This window comes from Tigriopus californicus, chromosome 6, assembly GCF_007210705.1.
Source record: "Tigriopus californicus strain San Diego chromosome 6, Tcal_SD_v2.1, whole genome shotgun sequence".
Classification (NCBI taxonomy): Eukaryota; Metazoa; Arthropoda; class Copepoda; order Harpacticoida; family Harpacticidae; genus Tigriopus; species Tigriopus californicus.
The window spans coordinates 2,001,227-2,009,314 of record NC_081445.1 but is presented as its reverse complement, the minus strand read 5'-3'; positions in this window follow the sequence as shown (position 1 = coordinate 2,009,314).

Sequence of the window (8,088 nt, the reverse complement as noted above, 5' to 3'; positions counted from 1 at the left end):
ACCTTTGGTGGTGGTCAAAAAAACAATAATGAAATAATGCAGGAACTTGGGCATGAATCTGGGATAGTTTGATCAAATAAATTCTTTACGAGATTACACTAATTCATAACATCATATTAAGCCCATCACTGTTCTATTTTTCGGTTTGGATTTTCATTGGCTTTTCTAACCGCTACAGGGAATGTAATCCCACTTAAAAGTCGTCTATTGGTTACCTTTCAATCTTTAGGTAATGTTTGGTCTACCAACGAGTTCGAGTTGGCAGACCGAACTAATCCTTGAATGTAGGGTTGATCTGGAATACTGTCTAAAAATTTGTCCAAGTCTGACTTAATCCTTGGCTTTGGTGTGACAATTGCAGTGAAGTTCAGATAACCATAACTCTTGAACTGAACTGCAGCATAAGTGACAAGTTTTTTTCAGCTTGTGGGAATGAAATCCCCTTCTTGATTATCAAATTGTTCGATTTAAAAGCCAGGGTGGTTTCCACTCACCATAGAGACAATCCTGACTCTGTGGTACCTTTGATGACTAGGCCATTCTTTCTTTAAACGGTATTTGCTTTCAATGAAAAATAAAATGTGGGCAAGCATAGATAATTCCAAAACTGTTTCCGCACACTGTAGTTTGAAAATAATATCTCATGGCTAAAAGGGGTCAACATTTTTCATTCACGCCACTTATTTCTGAGGACAGAGTCATGTAGGTTGCTGGAACGCTTAACGTCGAATTCCAAAGATAGGAAAAGGCTTCTTGAACAACTTTCACGGCTGTCAAAGAATGGCCATTCATATTGGCGGACAAATTGTGATTGCAAAATGTCAAACCATTTCGGGATCAAGCGACTAAGAAACTCCCTTCTGTCACAGGTATTCATTCACACGTGAATTGCTCGGATCCTCTAAAATATCAAACGAAATTGGTGAAATAGTAGCAACCAATCTCAGTTAATCTATTTGGGTGGCGGTAAGTAGGGTTGCTATAAGCCAAATCGCCCGAAACTGCCAAATTTTGTGGTGCGTTTTTGAAACTCGTCTTGCGAGGAAAAGACTTTAGGACGATAGTAACTCAGGTTTTGCAAATTAGCCTTGGCGCGCAATTAATTGGTCAATTTGGTGAAACAGGCTGCTAGCCTGACAACAAGTAGGATGATGTGATAAAGTTGGAGTTAATTCTTGAAAATATAAACTATTAATCAAAATGTGAACATCGATCAAAGTGGACTTACCGGGTTGAACTACAAGAATTTCGCCCAGAACAATGATAGCTAAAAGTATCACTTTCCACCATGTCAGAGTTGACTGCTTTAGAAGAGTGGCAAAGATCACGGTGAAATAACATCGCTGTGTAGGATTATGGTGGCATCGCTCAAAGGTAAAACTTCAACGATTTGGTGTAGAACAAGGTTATGCAATTACCACACATCCCACATAAAACAAGCAAATAGCCATTGGCCAATGCTGGGCCTTTAGAACCAGTTAATCGTTCTTTCTTCATGATCTTGATCATCCAAGTAATAAAGACTCCAATCAATTGAAGCAGAGATCGAACGAGCAGAACTTTTGTGCTGTCTAGTGAAAACTTCTGAATGACATAATTCGAGGTGGTGTAAAAACCACTGTGAAATTGTTGTTAAAGCCACACCAACGGATTGCCAATGTACTTGTTCAAGACTTCCATGGCCAAGTCAAACTATGTGATACTTACATTTGAATTGTCGGTGAAGGTCTCTCACATGAACAGATCAAACACTCGCCGAAACTCTCCAATGCAAGAGAAAAAAGAGCCGTGTTTAATTGTCAGATTCAAATGGAAAAGCAATTTGACACATTCTTAAGTCTTAAAGAAGAGGTTCAGCCGATCGAATGATTTGCTTGGAGCGAAAAAAAGGACGCTTTCAAATGTACACGATGTCAGTGCTCTTTCACTTTTTTTAACATTGATTGGGCCACAATCTGTGTCGTTATTTTGCTTCAATTTAAAGAAAACAAAAGCTAAAAGTTAACTTTATTCCGCCCCATAGAAATGGGCAGCTTTCTGGCGGCATTGTTTTTTCTTTTTTGCTTCTCCTACTATTCCGAAGAAGTTGAAACATCTACAGTCGAGGACATTTTTTTAAGTTCCTGAGAACATCTTGTGGTGACCTTTGACCAGTCTTTCTCACTTCTTATATTATAGCCTTACCTTTGGTAATGATTGTAAACCTACAAATGCGGACAGTTTAAAGCAAGGGCAAGTTCCGTAAAATTTTCATTTAATGAAACCAATCTTATTGTTAAAAACATGGTGATTTAAGCATGAAATGACAGGAAATGTTTCGAATAATTTTACATGAAAAAAAGAAAAGAAATCACGTAACCATATCTAACATCAAAGGCTGAAAATGAAACCGTGACTTTTGTTAAAAACTAATCGATGCTTAAGAAATTGCTAAGAGACCGAAGGTAGGAAACGAACCTTGAGACTACTCTAAAGCCATTTCCAGCAACAGAGTTGTTAGAAAAGAATTTTAGGACACGAAGTTGCCCGCAGAGGTGTAACATCGGATGCTCCAGTGCCGCAGAATCCATGTTCCCTCTAGTGTGCTAAAGATGGCGAGCATATCGTTTCTGCATTGGGTTTGCGTTCAATATCCATGCTTTCGATTTTCATCCTCAGTCGACGGCCAACTGACGTCTAAAAAAAACAGAAATATGCGCTTTCTTAGTTTGTCAGGATGTTCAGAGTGGTGATTTCCAACCATGTAGCAAAGTAGTGTGATTAATCAAATAAGTGTTTCTTCTCTGTGTTCATATTGTTTGTTTTCAAAGACACTACTTTTCATGATTTTATCAGCTTTACTCAGTTTACAGTCACTTTCGGCTACTGTAGATGTTGATATTTTTTGTTGAAATGATGACAAGACAAGAACAAAGATTGCTGTACCTTGCAAGCTTTCAATATTCCAAGTGAATGCTGACCTTAATTTTTCACCAAATATTAAGTTTTATAATTTGGTTTACGAAAGCGGCTTCTTTGGAACTAGAATAAAAGCTTTAGTTATCCACATGTCCAATCCACCAAAAATTAGACAAAGAAATACTCACCGCAAGTATCCATCGACTTGGTCATTATTGCCATATATCCGGATACTGGATACTGGATCACCACTCTAGTTCAGCAGTGGAATCGAAAGAGACAAACGCGAACACCTTGAAATGACTGTCACTGAGGTTGGACTGGCTTTTGTTGGTGGTGGTGGTAGGTATTATAAATGCTGGGATCAAAAATGATTGATATGAAGCATCTCAGTGTAAAAGTGGCCTCCTACTTTGTCATAAAAATTCTGCATCCAATCAAACGGGCAAAACTTGAGACATGATTAATTTCACCGTACGACAAGATTCGTGTCTGAGCCGGGCAATGCAAAGCATTTGCTCGGATCTTGCGGGCACAGTCATTCTGGGCATTTCCAGCAAGGACATTTTGGATTCTCACACTTGGGTTGGAGTAAAGGTTCGCTTTTGCTCGATGGTTAGGATCCCAATACCTACAAAAAGCACGGAATGGATTCGACCTCTTTACTTGTAAGCCCAGAAGAATGAGTGAACCTGAAGTGACATTCTTTTTCTTGGCGCTTTGTTTTTTCACGCGCGGCTTTTCTAACCCGCTACACGGTACTAAGGAACTTGTAATTCCCAGTACTATAAAATTGTTATATTGCTGGATTACCACTCAAATCACCATGGGTGATATAACAGAGTATTGGTTAATTACTCAATAATTGTAAAACACGAATGTATTCAAAATAAGATGAAAGGAAATGAGAGAAGAGGAAACAAAGCCAAGCACACTTCCCTGTCGGCGTAGTCAACTACGTTTCATCTGTTATTTCTTTAAGCAACCAATTCCCGCAAAACTCGTAGGTCGACTTGTTCGAAGAACATAAGAGGAGTTCTCCCAGATTGAATCACTCCGAACAAGAAAGACACTTCTCTAGGCCGAGTCCGAAAGGGTGGCCCGTTAGGTACTAGACCTCAGCTCTTCTTGTATTTGGCGGACTCCATTCATCCCTCAGCATGGTCGGAGGAACCGGGGCATCATTTTCTCTTCAATGATCATCACCACCATTCGAAGATCTTCCACATTAGAGTCGGCATCCAAACGCGACTGACCGTCGGGTATCCAAGCCAACCATACTCTCCCAAGATTGCCGCAGCCGATGAGTATTTAAGATTTTGTTTTTTATAGAGAAATCTCGCAAACCTTCGTCCGAACATGACTTCAATAGAGGAAGAATGTCTTTTTCAGGCAGGGAATTCCAAATCTGAGGAGCAGGACTCTTAAACGACGGCCTCGACATATGTGATAAGGAGACGGGTGAGAAGCCTAGGGTTCCTTAGTTTGTAAATTTCGGCGTTAGTGATGTCTAACGTAAACACACTGACAACGAGTATATTGTACCATTCTAAAAGTTAAAGGAACGCTTAGCTTGCACAAGCGCATCACCTTTCGTCTTGGACGCATTTGAACAGCATGGCAGTTACATTTGCCTCAACACATAATCATCAATTATCCCTGTTGTAGGGCCAAATGATCACTCTTCGTCTCCTGATAATCGGCTTAAACTTGTACTCATACTGCAAATTTAATTGACAGACGTTCCGATCGTAGTAACCTCTAGATCTCACGAAAATTGTAAATAGAAGAGCCAAGCCACACTCCCCTGAGGGCACACCCAGCCATAATTTGGACCACTTTAAAAAGCATTACCATTAAGAATACGACCCCTTTGACTTCGGTCCAAGAGTCAATCCTTAATCCAAGCTCCGACAAGCCACCCAAGCAACCTATTGAGTGTTTTGCGACTAGAAGTTCATGGTTCACCACGATCAAAGAGCGATGACGGTCATAAGTAGGATCGGTGTCTACGCCACCCCTATATCACATTGCCGCTGAAATGAAAGAGTTATCGATTCTGTCTATTATTACCTTTCAAATATTCATATTATAATTGATCGATCTACAAACTATATTGAGTTGTAGACCAGCGGTGAGTGCTTGAGTGAGGGTTGACTGGAATGCGTATCTAAAAGATTTGTCCAAGTCTGACTTGAAAGATGCAACCGATCAACAAGCCCACTTGCTATTCCCTACGGATATAGAGGGAAGCAAATTAATCACAATGAAGGAGCCCGAAAGAAGAATGTGGACTTGCATTGTCGAACTAGCTGGATTCCTCTGAGGACTTGAAGTGCATCTCAATACGCACATTAAGCGTCTACGGTCACTAGGAATTACCCTAGGACCCTGGTTGGGACAAAGGCTTCATGATACTTTTGGAAGGACGTACAGTATCAGATAACCTTTTCGTACTTCTCTGTAACACTGCTACAGCTCAACTTTTTAGTCTCTCCCATATAAAACGAGACCTCTCTCAACTCTTGTGATGTTCCTAGTGAAACATCTTTGGACTTGTTTCGACCTTTTGCAAACCTTGCTGATCTCATTGAGCCCAAATGGGTGAATCAAAATTCAAGATGTGACTGGACAAATGACGTGTACAGAGTTAGGACCGTTTGATGCTGTCTTCTGACTTAAACGTGCGATATAATCCAACCACACATTTGAAAAGCTTTAACCCACCTTCAACTGGATATGCTCATCGAAACTTTTCATTAGTTTTGGAGGGACTACACCTAAATCTTTCATAGATGAGACCTGCTCAATATCTTTACCTCCATATATCTACGAGTGGAGTATTCAAAGGAGTTGACCCGAAGGTCATGGAGGCGGAATTTCATTACCGTTATATTACTCTTATTATATTATTCCGCCAGTATTACCTATTTGTAACCCAAGAATAGATCATTTTCATACGGTCCACTTGCCCAAGCGCACGTGGAATCATGGCCATTCCTACCAGAAACGTAACGTTCGTATCGTCAGCATTAAGAAGAGAGAACTAGACAGTAACAAATTAAGCTATTTGAAACCGGGCAACGAATATCATAAAAAGGAGGGGCCCTCAGATGGAGCCCTGGGGAACACCTGACGTGACATCATGTATGTCACTAAGGCGATCCCCTCCGAACCTTAACAATTGCTTCCTATCATGAATGAAGCTTCTTATCCAATTTAGAGAAACCTTGCCTTGTTCATCCCAATGTCATGAAGTTATTCAACAAAAGGCCATCATCTACTTTATCAAAGGCCTTGGCAAAATCCAGACAGACAAAATCAACTGACTCATGCCTTTCAGTCCCTCAATGACCTGCTCTTTAAAAATGCTCAATCTTTGGGTAACCGTCGCTTAAAATGTGCTTGCAGAACCCGTGCTGGGCTAAGAGGAAGACTTCCATAGAACCTTCAAGAAATTTCAACAAGTTTGGACTTCCATGATCAGCGACATATCTTTCCCCTTTAAAAATTGCGAGTAAGATAAATGGTGAGCTAACTTTAGTGGAAGAGGGGAACTTGCCCTGCGTCCTTTTGGCAACGCATCAAGTACGAGAAACAGGGGCCAAGAACCAGTGAGATCTCATCAGCAAACTGAGATTTCACCATTAGGACCAGCGGAGAACTTCCAAAGCCTCAGGTCCTTGATTCGGCGCTTCTAATGCATCTTGATTGTGACTCACACAAGAATCATTTAAAAACGCTCAATTTGACTGACCTTGTCAATCTCAACAGATTCATCTTCGGAGCAATGAGCTGTAGCTTCTTGAACTCCAGTGGGGTAAAACCACACGGTGAGAACTGATCTCCAAGCATGTTAGCATTGTCTCTTACATGCTAATGGCTTCCCCATCAAACCTCAAAAAGGCCCAACCAGGGTGTTTCATCTTTTCTCTTAGAGTTTGCATAAGAGAACAAAAGGCTTTTTGGATTCGATCCTGACTCCTGAACCACCTTTACCTTTCAGTTTGTAACTGTCATTTCTATGGAGGCCTAATCTACCCTGAACTAAGGTTCCAACTTTTTTGGGAAGACTACCCCACAATTACTGGCATATCGAAGTTTGCTCTTCAGTCCTTTTTGACAGTTTACAACCTTTTTTGAAACATAAGTCTTCCTACATTTATGGAACTTTTCCCGTCGTGTAACACCTTTCCGCACACATTCAGAATTGCTAAACTAGAGCAACTTCCTTAAAAAACTTTGAAACTAATTTATCAAATGGCTGCATCTTATGGTACGTATTCCTATTTCAGAATTGAAATCAGGTCAAATTTCCTTTCTAGCCTTTCTATAAATCAATGGCCAATTTTCCATTCTTGTGCGAACTATGACCCTCTAGCCAGACCGAACCTTATTTCGGCCGTCGCCTTACCTCTCAAGCACGCCGTCTTTTGCCGCCAGGGTAACAGTCCGGACCCTATTCACAAGAACATGATGATCTGACAGATACTAGGTGTCACATGGACATACTGGATCAGAATCAGGGTCAGTTGGAAAAGACCAAGTCGAGACGACTTTCTCTCTAGTGGCAACATCAACGTGCTTGGGAGAAATTGCGCAAGCTCGCGAATTCTTCCAGCTTTTTCGAACGACTGTGAGATGTCGATTTCGAAATGGGAATATACCCATCAGGGATTAACCTCCCACTCTACAAACGCTAGCCGGAAAATTGAGTCCCCTACAAAGAAAACCTTTGACGCAAATGACTGGATCCAACTCGATTTCCTATGAATTTGAGAGCTGACGTTTTAAAAGAGCTTTACTGGAACACGAAGGGGTCTCTTACATTGTTACCAATAGACAGAATCAAGCCTTTGGATATGAAAACTTAAGACCTCTATACTTCTCCAATTCCGCACATTTTTACATGACTTATGTGCAAATCATTCTTAACACAATAGCATTTCACCCGCGATGTCGGGAGAATATGGGAATTATTCAGGCGTTATTCTATCACAACGAACTAATTTGAAACCAACTATGGTTAGTTTTTTCATCTCAGACCCCTGGCCGAAGTCAGGGTTTCTGTCAATTATAGAGGTGAATGAAAATCTCTCTCTAGATACTATTAATACATATAAGGAGATTACTTGCCAATTTTTGAAGTTAAACGTTCGTTGATCTCTGTTGCTAAATTAGACCTCTCCT